We start from the raw sequence: 15,493 nt of genomic DNA on the forward strand, positions 1-15,493 counted from the left end.
CTCAGAATCTTTTTCACTCCATCTTTCCACCTCCAATTTGGTCTCCCACTTCTCCTCATTCCCTCCACCTCCGACACATATATCCTCTTGGTCTATCTTTCCTCACTCATTCTTTCCATGTAACCAAACCATTTCAAAACACCCTCTTCTACTCTCTCAACCACGCTCTTTTTATTTCCACACATCTCTGTTACCCTTATGTTACTTACTCGATCAAACCACCTCACACCACACATTGTCCTCAAACATCTCATTTCCAGCACATCCATCCTCCTGCGCACAACTCTATCCATAGCCCACGCCTCGCAACCATACAACATTGTTGGAACCACTATTCCTTCAAACATACCCTATTTTTGCTTTCCGAGATAATGTTCTCGACTTCCACACATTCTTCAAGGCTCCCAGAATTTTTGCCCCCTCCCCCACCCTATGATCCACTTCCGCTTCCATGGTTTCATCCGCTGCCAGATCCACTCCCAGATATCTAAAATACTTTACTTCCTCCAGTTTTTCTCCATTCAAACTTACCTCCCAATTGACTTGACCCTCAACCCTACTGTACCTAATAACCTTGCTCTTATTCACATTTACTCTTAACTTTCTTCTTTCACACACTTTACCAAACTCAGTCACCAGCTTCTGCAGTTTCTCACATGAATCAGCCACCAGCGCTGTATCATCAGCGAACAACAACTGACTCACTTCCCAAGCTCTCTCATCCCCAACAGACTTCATACTTGCCCCTCTTTCCAAAACTCTTGCATTCACCTCCCTAACAACCCCATCCATAAACATATTAAACAACCGTGGAGACATCACACACCCCTGCCGCAAACCTACATTCACTGAGAACCAATCACTTTCCTCTCTTCCTACACGTACACATGCCTTACATCCTCGATAAAAACTTTTCACTGCTTCTAACAACTTGCCTCCCACACCATATATTCTTAATACCTTCCACAGAGCATCTCTATCAACTCTATCATATGCCTTCTCCAGATTCATAAATGCTACATACAAATCCATTTGCTTTTCTAAGTATTTCTCACATACATTCTTCAAAGCAAACACCTGATCCACACATCCTCTACCACTTCTGAAACCACACTGCTCTTCCCCAATCTGATGCTCTGTACATGCCTTCACCCTCTCAATCAATACCCTCCCATATAATTTCCCAGGAATACTCAACAAACTTATACCTCTGTAATTTGAGTACTCACTCTTATCCCCTTTGCCTTTGTACAATGGCACTATGCACGCATTCCGCCAATCCTCAGGCACCTCACCATGAGTCATACATACATTAAATAACCTTACCAACCAGTCAATAATACAGTCACCCCTTTTTTGATAAATTCCACTGCAATATCATCCAAACCTGCTGCCTTGCCGGCTTTCATCTTCCGCAAAGCTTTTACTACCTCTTCTCTGTTTACCAAATAATTTTCCCTAACCCTTTCACTTTGCACACCACCTCGACCAAAACACCGTATATCTGCCACTCTATCATCAAACACATTCAACATATATATATATATATATATATATATATATATATATATATAAAGTCTCATTTTAAACAGTAATTGTCAGACATCTTTTACAGAGCCTGTATTATGAAATATATAGCCAGGGTTAACAGGAATATCTTTTCTGTTTCTTTTCATAAGACATTTCAGGTATATAACAGTAACCATCGTTAGGATCATGTGTAATATTCAAGAGTGTATAAACCGTCTGTATTATAATTTACATTATGTTCCAAAACCTGGTAATAATACAAAGCACGAAAAACTTTATTATGTCAGTGTACAAAATAGAGCACAAAACTATCCCTGACTGCCTAGCAGCCATACAATGTATGTTCATCCCCTGCAAAACTAAAACAAAATTACTTACAATACTGTATAAATTTACCTTAGTATGCTCAGCATTCAGTTATTCGCAACACAACTGGTCCTCATCCACACCACTCTTTAACCTTGCCTTACACTTTAATTGATTATTCCGAGATCCCATTTCCCAGACAAATGCAAGGACCAAACATATACACACCAAATTTTTTTTTTCAAACACTAAACAGTTGCCATCCCAGCACCAGCCCATCAGACAGATACCACACACTGAAACTACACTTTCCAGATATGTGTGAGTTATGGTTTCTCGTTCCCATTCTCGACACCACCAGTCACCAACATTACAAATGCTGTTTTACCATATCACAAAACTTGTTATTTCCATGATGCAACTCTTATGCTGAAGACACTGAATAACTCCTCAGTTGCCCTGTGATTACCCCACATACAATTAATGCCTGGCAAAAATGCCCAGCCTTTGGAGTGCTGTGGGAGCTCCACAGTAGGAGCTTCAGATATATAACTCTCTCTCTCTCTCTCTCTCTCTCTCTCTCTCTCTCTCTCTCTCTCTCTCTCTCTCTCTCTCTCTCTCTCTCTCTCTCTCTCTCTCTCTCTCTCTCTCTCTCTCTCTCTCTCTCTCTCTCCTTATTTGCTATTTCCCATATCAGCAAGGTAGCATCAGGAGCAGATGAAGAAAAAGTCTCATTTGCTCATTTCCATTCTCTGGCTGTCATGTGTGCTGCACCAAAGCCATTCTCCCCCCCCCCTCCCCCTCCATAATCAGGCCCCACAGACCTTTTTATGGTTTCCCTTGGCTGCTTCATGTTCCTTGGTTCGGTCTACTGGGCTATCAGTCACTTTACCCTATGCTCATAATTCATCCTCCTGCATGATTAGGCTCTCAGCCCTCAAAATGATTTGACCTCATCCTTCAATCTCCTGTTTGGTCACCTTTTCCTTGTCCACTCCACATCTGATATGTATATACTCTTTGTCAGCCTTTGTCATCCTCTCCTCGTTCCTTCCCTCCATGTGTCCAAGCCATTTCAGCACTTTCTCCTTAGCTTGTCAACCACAACCATACTTTTATTGACACACCTCTCTCTTAACCTTTGATTTCTTATTCAACCAACTCTCCACACCACATTTGTCCTCGTACATTCTGTTTCCAACACATCTACCCTTCTCTGCACCCTCTTATGTATAGTCATACCTCGCAACTATACAACATTGTTGGAATTACTATACCTTTAAACATACCCATTTTTGCTCTCCAAGATATCATCCTCTCTTTTCACACATTCCTCAGTGCTTCCAGAACCTTAGTCCCCTTAGATTTCCCCCTACTGTTTCATATACCCTGGTTCAGCCTATTGAGAGCACATTACCCCTTATATATCACATTACTACAGTTCACTCTATCCAATGCATGCCTCACACCCACCTTCATGTAGAGACTTTATACACTCAAAGCATGTTTCACTCCATGTTTCCACCTCCTTGGTTCCACTGCAAAATGTTCCCTCAAGTTCTGATGTGTATACCCTCTTAGTTATTCTCTCTTCTCTGTGTGTCCAATTCAGCTATCTCATGCATAATCCTCTTGATCAACACTCCTCAAATTACATACAGTCCTCAAATAAAACTTTTCCAGTACATCCATCTTCTTTCTGTATTTCTATTTAAGGCATATGTTTCACATCCATACAACACTGACAGGACTACTTTCCCATTAAATATACCCATCTTTTTCCTTGACTAGTGACCTCTCTATCCACTTTTCTCAGTGATCTTTACCCCCTCGCTCACTCTGTGGCTCAGTTCTTTTCCCATGGTTCCATATGCTGTCATATCATCTCCCAGGCATGTCAAAACACTCCACCTTCTCCTAGTACTCTCAATTCATACTCACACTTCAGATAAGCCATCCTTTATTCACATTTGCTCTCAGTTTTCTACTTTTCACACAATCACCCAAACGTAGACCACAGCTTCTGCAGTTTCTCATTTGTGTTTGACACCAGTGCTGTATCACCAGAAGTTATTGATTGAAAGGATAAAACCATGTACACACCATTAGAATGGGGAAGAGCAGTGTGGTTTCAGAAATGATAGAGTATGTGTGGATCAGGTGTTTGCTTCGAAGAATGTGTGTGAGAGGTGCTTAAAAACCAGATGGATTTGTGTGTGGCATTTATGGATCTGGAGTAGGCATATGATAGGATTGGTAGAGATGCTTTGTGGACATTTTAAAGAATATATGGTGAGGATGTAAGGCATGTGTACGTGTAGGAAGAGAGGAGAGTGAACAGTTCCCAGCGAAGGTTGGTTTGCAGGAATGTGTGATGTCATCATGGTTGTTTAATTTGTTTATGGATGGGGTGGTGAGTGAGTAAAAGCAAGAGTTTTGGAGAGAGGGGCAAGTATGCAGGTTGTTTAGGACATGAGGGCTTGAGAAGTGATGTGTCAGTTGTTGTTTGCCAATGATACAGAACTGGTAGCTGATTCAAGTGAGAACTGCAGAAGTTGGTGACAGTTTGGAAGGGTGTGTGAAAGGAGAAAGATGAGAGTAAATGTAAATAAAGGCTAGGTTATTTGATTCATCAGGTATGAGGGATAAGTTAGCTGGGAGGCAAGTTTGAATGGAGAAAAATTGGTAGAAGTGGAGTGTTTTAGATATCATGGAGCGGACTTGGCAGCAAATAGATACATGTAAACAGAAGCAAGTCATAGGGTGAGGGAGGTGGCAAAGGACTGGGAGTAATGAAAAACGTGTGAAATGAGAGAACGTTATCTGGAAGAGCAAAAATTGAAGGAACAGTAGTTCAAACAATATTATGTGGTTGCAAAGTATGGGCTATACTATGATAGAATGCACGGAGGAGGGTGGATGTGTTGGAAATGAAATGTTTGAAGACAGCATGTGGTGTGAAGAGGTTTTATCGAGTAAGTAATGAAGGGTTAAGAGAGATGTGTGGAAACAAAAAAGTGTGGTTGAGAGGGCAGAATAGGGTGTATTGAAATAGTTTGGACATATGAAGAGAATGAGTGAGGAAATGTTGGCAAAGAGGATGAAAGTGTCAGAAGTGGAGGAAACAAGAAGTGGGAGACCAAATTTGAGATGGATTGATGGAGTGAAAAAGACTTTGAGCGATTGGGACCTGAACATGCAGGAGGGTGAAAGGTATGCACAGAATAGAGTGGATTGGAACGATGTAGTATGTTGCGGTTAACGTGCGATCAGTGGACTGAACGAGGGCATGTGAAATGTCTGGGATAAACCTTGGAAAGGTCTGTGGGACCTGGATGTGGATAGGGAGCTTTAGTTTCAGTGCATTATGAATGACTGCTCATGTATAGGTGTAAGTGGATATGGCCTTTCTTCTGTTTCGTGGCACCACCTCACTGATGCAAGAAGTGGCAATGCTTTTTCCTGTGGTGGGGGATGGCAATGAAATGGATGAAGGTGAGCAAGTATGAAAATGTACTTGTGTACATATGGATATTCTGTATGTATGAATGAATATGAAAGTGTAGCTCAGTTGGAGTTCAGATAATTTTAACATATAATTTTTCTATACATGCAGTACAGCCTGTTTCATGGAAACAGTCTGCTTCATCAGGTGCACACAATGCATAAAGTTTTTTTAAATCTGAACACCACCACAAAAATTCTGTTTCTCCTCTGCCATTCTTGACTGCACATTTCCCTGACCGCCAAAGGAAAGTGGGGGGGGGGGGGGTGCCTTTAGGTTAAGGGGTAGTTGTGTTTGGCCTGGGTAACAAGATGTTTGTTCAAATATTTTTTTGTTTTTGTTTCTTCACATTTTTTCATAATGATTTGGTTGATAATAGGATGTGCTTTAAAGTTACCTTGGGACATATTAAAGTACTTAGTATTAGCACTTAAGACAGATTCAGTGGCATTATGGGTAGCATAATCAGAAGGGTACATTGTGACTGAGTTTTTAAAGTCTACAGGGTGTTTAGCTATTGCATTTGTGTGCTCATCCTTTGCATACTGAATGATGGTACCAATAGCATCCCTCAGTTGCTGATTTACTGGTCTGGCCAGTGTATACATCTTGACATGACTTGCATGTGAAGGTGTAAACACTCCCAATTATCAGATAATTTGGCCTTCTTTTGATTAAGGTCTTATTGGTAGTGTTATTATACTGGGAGGCAACATCAAAAGCACTGTTTTTTAATACCTGCCTTACGTTAACTAAGATAGGAGAATAGGGCAACACTAAACATTTAGACCTATCATCATTTTTCACATTTTTGTTACTAAATGCATAAAATGTCTTCCTAGTTTTCCATTAAGCCTTATTCACAAACAACTTAGGTTTACATAACAGCATAAAGATATTTATTATATGACTACATATGACCCTGACTTACGATGGTATGACATACGATTTTTCAGCTTTACAATGGTAAGATATTCAACACTATTATTAGATAGGCTTTGTGTCAGATGATTTTGTCCCATGTAGGCTAATATAAGTGTTCTGAGGATGGTGAAGATAGGCTTGGCTAAGCTATGATGTTCGGTAGGTTAGATGTACAGTATTAAATGTATTTTTGAGTGACAATATTTTCAACTTACGATGTGTTTACCGGAATGTAACCCCATTATAAGTTGAGGAGCATCTGTAATTTGTCTACCAGACTTATGGGATCACATATCTGTAATGCTCTTAAAAACATAGACTTAACTACAGACATTTTTTATAGAAGAATAATGTACTGAAAAATAGTGATAGCTCTCAAGAGTTGGTTGGCTTCCTCTAGATCTTGAAGAACAAAATGTCAGATTCCTTAGTTATCAACACATGAAGAAATGGCAATTTGCCTTCTTTTTCCCATTCAATCTTGCATTTGATGGTGGGGAGGAATGTTACTTAATTCATTAAAGAAAACATCACAAGGCACCCCCACCTCAACCTTTAATGTGTAGTCGAGAATGGCAGAGGAGAGATGGAATTTTTGTGGTGGTGTTGGGATTTAAAAAACTTGACAAATTGTTTGCACCTGATGAGGCAAATTGTCTCTGCAAAACATGTTGTGCTGCATGTCTAAAAAAATTACATGTTAGAATTATGAGAACTCCTATTGTGATTTCACCATAAGTATCATCACAGACTAGTGTGATCAACATATTAACAGTATGTATGAATATATATGTATTTGTATATTTATATGCGTATATTTGTATATATGTTTATGTGGGTGGACGTATTTTTCTTCCTGTTTCATGGTGCTACCTCGCTAATGCAGGAAATAGCGATCAGTTAGAAAAAATATGTGTATGTACATAAATATGTATATGTTATATGGTTGTGATGCATGGGCTATAGATAGGGTTGTACTGGAGGGTGGATGTGCTTGAAATGAAATGTTCGAGGACAGTATGTGGTGTGAGGTGGTTTGATCAAGTAAGTAATGAACAGGTAAGAGAGATATGTGGAAATAAAAGGAGTGTGGTTGAGAGATCAGAAAAGGGTATATTGAAATGGTTTGGACATATGAAGAGAATGAGTGAGAAAAAATTGACAGAGAGGATATATGTGTCAGAAGTGGAGGGAACAAGGAGAAGCAGGCGACCAAAGTGGAGATGGAGGGATGGAGTGAAAAAAATTTTTGGCAATTGGGACCTGAATATACAGGAGGGTGAGAGGCGTGCAAGGAATAGAGTGAATTGGAACGATGTGGTATAACGGGGTCGACATGCTTTCATTGGACTGAGCCAGGGCATGTGAGGTGTCTTGAGTAAACCATAGAAAGGCCTGTGGGGACTGGATGTGGATAGGGAGCTGTGGTTTCGGTGCATTACACATTACAGCTAGAGACTGAGTGTGAATGAATGTGGCCTTTTTTTCCGTTTTCCTGGCCCTCCCTTGCTGAAGCGAGGGGTAGCGATGCTGCTTTCCTGTGGGGCGGGGTAGCGCCAAGAATGGTTGAAGGCAAGCAAGAATGAATATATACGTGTGTATGTATATATATATATATATATATATATATGTGTGTATGTATTATTTTTTTTTTATTATACTTTGTCGCTGTCTCCCGCATTAGCGAGGTAGGGCAAGGAAACAGACAAAAGAATGGCCCAACCCACCCACATACACATGTATATACATACACGTCCACACACGCACATATACATACCTGTACATCTCAAAATTTTTTTTTTTTCATACTATTTGCCATTTCCCGCGTTAGCGAGGTAGCGTTAACAGTGAACTGGGCCTTAGAGGGAATATCCTCACCTGACCCCCTTCTCTGTTCCTTCTTTTGGAGAATTAAAAAAACAAGAAAGGGGAGGATTTCCAGCCACCCGCTCCCTCCCCTTTTAGTCGCCTTCTACGACACGCAGGGAATACGTGGGAAGTATTCTTTCTCCCCTATCCCCATATACATATACATATATATGTGTATATATATATACATATTATCCCTGGGGATAGGGGATTAAGAATACTTCCCACGTATTCCCTGCGTGTCGTAGAAGGCGACTAAAAGGGGAGGGAGCGGGGGGCTGGAAATCCTCCCCTCTCTTTTTTTTTTTTTTAAATTTTCCAAAAGAAGGAACAGAGGGGGCCAGTTGAGGATATTCCAAAAAAGGCCCAGTCCTCTGTTCTTAGCGCTACCTCGCTAACGCGGGAAATGGCGAATAGTTTAAAAGAAAGAAAGAAGATATATACATATATATACACACAGATATATACATATATACACATGAACATAATTCACACTGTGTGCCCTTATTCATTCCTGTCGCCACCGTGCCACATAATGAAAAAAATATCATACATGTGTATGTATATGTATATATATGTTCATATATACTTGTATGTTATAGTGATGGGTGATTTGAATGCAAAGGTGAGTACTGTGGCAGTTGAGGGAATAATTGGTGTACATGGGGTGTTCAGTGTTGTAAATGGAAATGGTGAAGAGCTTGTAGATTTAGATTTATGTGCTGAAAAAGGACTGGTGATTGGGAATACCTGGTTTAAAAAGAGAGATATACATAAGTATATGTATGTAACTAGGAGAGATGGCCAGAGAGCGTTATTGGATTATGTGTTAATTGATAAGCGCGTGATAGAGAGACTTTTGGATGTTAATGTGCTGAGAGATGCAACTGGAGGGATGTCTGATCATTATCTTGTGGAGGCGAAGGTAAAGATTTGTAGAGGTTTTCAGAAAAGAAGAGAGAATGTAGGGGTGAAAAGAGTGGTGAGAGTAAGTGAGCCTGGGAAGGTGACTTGTGTGAGGAAGTACCAGGAGAAACTGAGTACATAATGGAAAAAGGTGAGAACAAAGGACGTAAAGGGAGTGGGGGAGGAATGGGATGTATTTAAGGAAGCAGTGATGGCTTGCACAAAAGATGCTTGTGGCATGAGAAGCATGGGAGGTGGGCGGATTAGAAAGTAGTGAGTGGTGGGATGAAGAAGTAAGATTATTAGTGAAAGAGAAGAGAGAGGCATTTGGACGATTTTTGCAGTGAAATAATGAAATGACTGGGAGATGTATAAAAGAAGGAGGCAGGAGGTCAAGAGAGAGGTGCAACAGGTGAAAAAGAGGGCAAATGAGAGTTGGGGTGAGAGCATCATTAAATTTTAGGGAGAATAAAAAGATGTTTTGGAAGGAGGTAAATAAAGTGCGTAAGACAAGGGAACAAATGGGAACTTCAGTGAAGGGGGCTAATGGGGAGGTGATAACAAGTAGTGGTGATGTGAGAAGGAGATGGAGTGAGTATTTTGAAGGTCTGTTGAATGTGTTTGACGATAGAGTGGCAGATATAGGGTGTTTTGGTCGAGGTGGTGTGCAAAGTGAGAGGGTAAGGAAGAATGATTTGGTAAACAGAGAAGAGGTAGTAAAAGCTTTGTTGAAGATGAAAGCCGGCAAGGCAGCAGGTTTGGATGGTATTGCAGTGGAATTTATTAAAAAAGGGGGTGACTATATTGTTGACTGGTTGGTAAGGTTATTTAACGTATGTATGACTCATGGTTAGGTGCCTGAGGATTGGCGGAATGCTTGCATAGTGCCATTGTACAAAGGCAAAGGGGATAAAAGTGAGTGCTCAAATTACAGAGGTATAAGTTTGTTGAGTATTCCTGGCAAATTATATGGGAGGGTATTGATTGAGAGGGTGAAGGCATGTACAGAGCATCAGATTGGGGAAGAGCAAAGTGGTTTCAGAAGTGGTAGAGGATGTGTGGATTAGGTGTTTGCTTTGAAGAATGTATGTGAGAAGTACTTGAAAAGCAAATGGATTTGTATGTAGCATTTATGGATCTAGAGAAGGCATATGATAGAGTTGATAGAGATGCTCTGTGGAAGGTATTAAGAATATATGGTGTGGGGGCAAGTTGTTAGAAGCAGTGAAAAGTTTTTATCAAGGATCTAAGGCATGTGTACGTGTTTGCTTTGAAGAATGTATGTGAGAAATAGAGTTGATAGAGATGCTCTGTGGAAGGTATTAAGAATATATGGTGTAGGGGGCAAGCTGTTAGAAGCATTGAAAAGTTTTTATCGAGGATATAAGGCATGTGTACGTGTAGGAAGAGAGGAAAGTGATTGGTTTTCAGTGAATGTTATTTGTGGCAGGGATGTGTGATGTCTCCATGGTTGTTTGATTTGTTTATGGATGGGGTTGTTAGGGAGGTGAATGCAAGAGTTTTGGATAGAGGGGCAATTATGCAGTCTGTTGTGGATGAGAGAGCTTGAGAAGTGAGTCAGTTGTTGTTCGCTGATGATACAGCGCTTGTGGCTGATTCGTGTGAGAAACTGCAGAAGCTGGTGACTGAGTTTGTTAAAGTGTGTGAAAGAAGAAAGCTGAGAGTAAATGTGAATAAGAGCAAGGTTATTCGGTACAGTAGGGTTGAGGGACAAGTCAACTGGGAGGTAAGTTTGAATAGAGAAAAGCTGGAGGAAATGAAGTGTTTTAGATATCTGGGAGTGGATTTGACAGCAGATGGAACCATGGAAGCGGAAGTGAATCATAGGGTGGGGGAGGGGGCGAAAGTCATGAGGCATTGAAGAATGTGTGGAAGTCGAGAACATTATCTTGAAAAGGAAAAATGGGTATGTTTGAAGGAATAGTGGTTCCAACAATGTTATATGGTTGTGAGGCGTGGGCTATAGATAGTGTTGTGCGGAGGAGGGTGGATGTGCTGGAAATCAGATGTTTGAGGACAATATGTGGTGTGAGGTGGTTTGATCGAGTAAGTAATAATAGGGTAAGAGAGATGTGTGGTAGTAAAAAGAGTGTGGTTGAGAGAGCAGACAAGGGTGTTTTGAAATGGTTTGGTCACATGGAGAGAATTAGAGAGGAAAGATTGACCAAGAGGATATATGTGTCAGAGGTGGAGGGAACGAGGAGAAGTGGGAGACCAAATTGGAGATGGAAGGATGGAGTGAAAAAGATTTTGAGTGATCGGGGCCTGAACATGCAGGAGGGTGAAAGGCGGGCAAGGAATAGAGTGAATTGGAACGATGTGGTATACCGCGATCGACGTGCTGTCAGTGGATTGAACCAGGGTGTGTGAAGTGTCTGGGGTAAACCATGGAAAGTTCTGTGGTGCTTGGATGTGGAAAGGGAGCTGTGATTTCAGTGCATTTTACATAACAGCTAGAGACTGAGTGTGAACGAATGTGGCCTTTGTTGTCTTTTCCTAGCGCTACCTCATGCATAGGCACGGGAAGGGGGTTGTTATTTTATGTGTGGCGGGGTGGCGATGGAAATGAATAAAGGCAGACAGTATGAATTATGTATTTTTTATTATATTTTGCTTTGTCGCTGTCTCCCACGTTTGCGAGGTAGCGCAAGGAAACAGACGAAAGAAAAGGCCCAACCCACCCCCATACACATGTATATACATACACGTCCACACACGCAAATATACATACCTATACATCTCAATGTACACATATATATACACACACAGACACATACATATATACCCATGCACACAATTCACACTGTCTGCCTTTATTCATTCCCATCGCCACCTCGCCACACATGGAATACCATCCCCCTCCACCCTCATGTGTGCGAGGTAGCGCAAGGAAAAGACAACAAAGGCCCCATTCGTTCACACTCAGTCTCTAGCTGTCATGCAGTAATGCCCGAAACCACAGCTCCCTTTCCACATCCAGGCCCCACACAACTTTCCATGGTTTACCCCAGACGCTTCACATGCCCTGATTCAATCCACTGACAGCACGTCAACCCCGGTATACCACATTGATCCAATTCACTCTATTCCTTGCCCGCCTTTCACCCTCCTGCATGTTCAGGCCCCGATCACTCAAAATCTTTTTCACTCCATCTTTCCACCTCCAATTTGGTCTCCCACTTCTCCTCGTTCCCTCCACCTCTGACACATATATTCTCTTGGTCAATCTTTCCTCACTCATTCTCCCCATGTGTCCAAACCATTTCAAACCACCCTCTCCTGCTCTCTCAACCACGCTCTTTTTATTTCCACACATCTCTCTTACCCTTACATTTCTTACTCGATCAAACCACCTCACACCACACATTATCCTCAAACATCTCATTTCCAGCACATCCATCCTCCTGCGCACAACTCTATCCATAGCCCACGCCTCGCAACCATACAACATTGTTGGAACCACTATTCCTTCAAACATACCCATTTTTGCTTTCCGAGATATGTTCTCGACTTCCACACATTCTTCAAGGCTCCCAGGATCTTCACCCCCTCCCCCACCCTATGATTCACTCCCGCTTTCATGGCTCCATCTGCTGCCAGATCCACTCACAGATATCTAAAACACTTTACTTCCTCCAGTTTTTCTCCATTCAAACTTACCTCCCAATTGACTTGACCCTCAACCCTACTGTACCTAATAACCTTGCTCTTATTCACATTTACTCTTAACTCTCTTTTTTCACACACTTTACCAAACTCAGTCACCAGCTTCTGCAGTTTCTCACATGAATCAGCCACCAGCGCTGTATCATCAGCGAACAATAACTGACTCACTTCCCAAGCTCTCTCATCCACAACAGACTTCATACTTGCCCCTCTTTCCAAAACTCTTGCATTCACCTCCCTAACAACCCCATCCATAAACAAATCAAATAACCATGGAGACATCACGCATCCTTGCCGCAAACCAGCATTCACTGAGAACCAATCACTCTCCTCTCTTCCTACACGTACACATGCCTTACATCCTCGATAAAATTATGTACATATGTATATATGTATATGTCTGTGTGTGTGCATATATGTATATTTTGAGATGTATAGGTATGTATATTTGCGTGTGTGGATGTGTATGTATATACAGGTGTATGTGGGTGGGTAGGGCCATTCTTTCCTCTGTTTCCTTGCGCTACCTCGCTAACGCGGGAGACAACGACAAAGCAAAATAGATAATAAATAATACTTATATTTATATGTGCATGTATGGGAAGTGAGTCAGTTGTTGTTCGCTGATGATGCAGCACTGGTGGCTGATTCAGGTGAGAAACTACAGAAGTTGGTGGCTGAGTATAGTAAAGTGTGTGAAAGAAGAAAGCTGAGAGTAAACGTGAATAAGAGCAAGGTTATTAAGTACAGTTGGGTTGAGGGACAAGTAAATTGGGAGATGAGTTTGAATGGAGGAAAAACTGGAGGAAGTGAATTGTCTTAGATATCTGGGAGAGGAGTTGGCAGCAGATGGAGCCATGGAAGCAGAAGTGAGTCATAGGGTGGGGGAGGGGGCGAAGGTTCTGGGAGTGTTGAAGAATGTGTGGAAGGTGAGAACGTTATCTCGGAGAGCAAAAATGGGTATGTTTGAAGGGGTAGTGGTTCCAATGATGTTATATGGTTGTGAGGCATGGACTATAGGTAGGGTTGTGCAGAGGAGGGTGGATGTGTTGAAAATGAGACATTTGAGGACAATATGTGGTGTGAGGTGGTTTGATCGAATAAGTAATGAAAGGGTGAGAGAGATGTGTGGAAATAAAGAGTTTGGTTGAGAGAGCAGAAGAGGGTTTATTGAAATGGTTTGGACATATGGAGAGAATGAGTGAGGAAAGATTGACAAAGAGGATATACGTGTCAGAGATGGGGGGAACGAGAAGTGAGAGACCAAATTGGAGGTGGAACGATGGAGTGAAAAAGATTTTGACCAATCGGGGCCTGAACATACAGGAGGGTGAGAGGCATGCAAGGAATAGAGTGAATTGTAACAATGTGGTGTACTGGGGTCGACATGCTGTCATTGGACTGAACCAGGGCATGTGAAGTATCTTGAGTAAGCCATAGAAAGGTCTGTGGGGACTGGGTGTGGATAGGGAGCTGTGCTTTCGGTGCATTACACATTACAGCTAGAGACTGAGTGTGAACAAATGTGGCTTTTTTTTGTCTGTCTTCCTGGCACTCCCTTGTGGAAGCTGGGGGTAGCAATGCTGCTTCCTGTGTGGCAGGGTAGTGCCGGGAATGGATGAAGGGAAGCAAGAATGAATATGTACGTGTGTATATATGTGTATGTGTGTATGTATATGTTGATATATACTTGTATGTATAAGTGCATGTATGGGCATTCATGTATATATATATATATATATATATGTGTATTTGAATGGATGGGCCATTCTACATCTGTTTCCTGGCAGTACCTTACTGATGCAGGAAACAGCGATTAAGTATAATAAATACATATATATATATATATATATATATATATATATATATATATATATATATATATATATATATATATATATATATATATATATATTTATATTTTTTTTTATTATACTTTGTCGCTGTCTCCCGCGTTTGCGAGGTAGCGCAAGGAAACAGACGAAAGAAATGGCCCAACCCCCCCCCCCCCATACACATGTATATACATACGTCCACACACGTAAATATACATACCTACACAGCTTTCCATGGTTTACCCCAGACGCTTCACATGCCTTGATTTAATCCACTGACAGCACGTCAACCCCGGTATACCACATCGCTCCAATTCACTCTATTCCTTGCCCTCCTTTCACCCTCCTGCATGTTCAGGCCCCGATCACACAAAATCTTTTTCACTCCATCTTTCCACCTCCAATTTGGTCTCCCTCTTCTCCTCGTTCCCTCCACCTCCGACACTTATATCCTCTTGGTCAATCTTTCCTCACTCATTCTCTCCATGTGCCCAAACCACTTCAAAACACCCTCTTCTGCTCTCTCAACCACGCTCTTTTTATTTCCACACATCTCTCTTACCCTTACGTTACTCACTCGATCAAACCACCTCACACCACACATTGTCCTCAAACATCTCATTTCCAGCACATCCATCCTCCTGCGCACAACTCTATCCATAGCCCACGCCTCGCAACCATACAACATTGTTGGAACCACTATTCCTTCAAACATACCCATTTTTGCTTTCCGAGATAATGTTCTCGACTTCCACACATTCTTCAAGGCCCCCAGAATTTTCGCCCCCTCCCCCACCCTATGATCCACTTCCGCTTCCATGGTTCCATCCGCTGCCAGATCCACTCACAGATATCTAAAACACTTCACTTCCTCCAGTTTTTCTCCATTCAAACTCACCTCCCAATTGACTTGACCCTCAACCCTACTGTA

General features: G+C 41.6%; 1 long non-coding RNA gene across 1 annotated transcript in view; it reads left to right on the forward strand.

Moving 5' to 3' along the window:
- The window catches only part of LOC139750371 (uncharacterized), a 153,585-nt gene that overhangs the window by 130,793 nt on the left and 7,299 nt on the right, over window positions 1-15,493 (forward strand). The gene's annotated exons all lie outside the window — the stretch shown is intronic.

This window comes from Panulirus ornatus, chromosome 9 (genome assembly GCF_036320965.1).
Source record: "Panulirus ornatus isolate Po-2019 chromosome 9, ASM3632096v1, whole genome shotgun sequence".
In the NCBI taxonomy this organism is placed as follows: Eukaryota; Metazoa; Arthropoda; class Malacostraca; order Decapoda; family Palinuridae; genus Panulirus; species Panulirus ornatus.